This window comes from Festucalex cinctus, chromosome 13 (genome assembly GCF_051991245.1).
Source record: "Festucalex cinctus isolate MCC-2025b chromosome 13, RoL_Fcin_1.0, whole genome shotgun sequence".
In the NCBI taxonomy this organism is placed as follows: Eukaryota; Metazoa; Chordata; class Actinopteri; order Syngnathiformes; family Syngnathidae; genus Festucalex; species Festucalex cinctus.
The window spans coordinates 9,701,271-9,702,500 of record NC_135423.1 but is presented as its reverse complement, the minus strand read 5'-3'; positions in this window follow the sequence as shown (position 1 = coordinate 9,702,500).

Below are 1,230 nucleotides of genomic sequence, written 5' to 3'. Positions count from 1 at the left end.
GCACACCTTACTATACATGGTCGTTTAAAAAAAAAAAAAAAAAACGCCTTACTATACATGGTCGTTTTTTAAAAAAAAGCACGCCTTACTATAAATGGTCTTTAAAAAAAAACAAAAAACGCCTTACTATACATGGTCGTTTTTAAAAAAAAGCACGCCTTACTATACATGGTCGTTTTTAAAAAAAGCACGCCATGGTCGTTAAAAAAAACAACAAACAAAAAAAAAAAAAAAACAAACAAAAAAAAAACAAAAAAAAAAAAAACGCCTTACTCTACATGATCGTTTAAAAAAAAAAAAAAAAAAATGCCTTACTATACATGGTCGTCTTTTTTTTTTTTTTTTTTTTTAAACGCCTTACTATACATGGTCGTTTTTTTTTTGTTTTTTTTTTTAAAGAACGCCTTACTATACATGGTCGTTAAAAAAAAAAAAAAAAAAAAATTAAAAAAAACACCTTACTATACATGGTCATTTTTTTTTTTTAAAAAAAAGCACGCCTTACTATGCATGGTCGTAAAAAAAAAAAAAAAAAAAACGAAAAACAAACAAAAAAAACTCCTTACTATACATGGTCATTTTTTAAAAAAACACGCCTTACTCTACATGGTCGTTTAAAAAAAAAAAAAAAAAAAATGCCTTACTATACATGGTCGTCTTTTTTTTTTCTTTTTTTTAAAAAACGCCTTACTATACATGGTCGTTTTTTTTTTTTTTTTTTTAAAAGAACACCTTACTATACATGGTCGTTAAAAAAACCAAAAAAAAACCCCAAAAAAACACCTTACTATACATGGTCGTTTTTTTTAAAAAAAAAAAGAACGCCTTACTATACATGGTCGTTAAAAAAAACAAAACAAAACAAAAAAAACCAAAAAACGTCTTACTATACATGGTCGTTTTAAAAAAAAAAGCACGCCTTACTATACATGGTCGTTAAAAAAAAAAAAAAAAAAAAATGCCTTACTATACATGGTCGTTTTTAAAAAAAACACCTTACTATACATGGTCGTTTAAAAAAAAAAAAAAAAAATGCCTTACTATACATGGTCGTCGTTTTTTCTTTTTTTTTTTTTTAAACGCCTTACTATACATGGTCGTTTTTTTTTTGTTTTTTTTAAAAGAACGCCTTACTATACATGGTCGTTAAAAAAAATAAAATAAAAAAAATAAAAAAAACACCTTACTATACATGGTCATTTTTTTTTTTTTTTAAAAAGCACGCCTTAC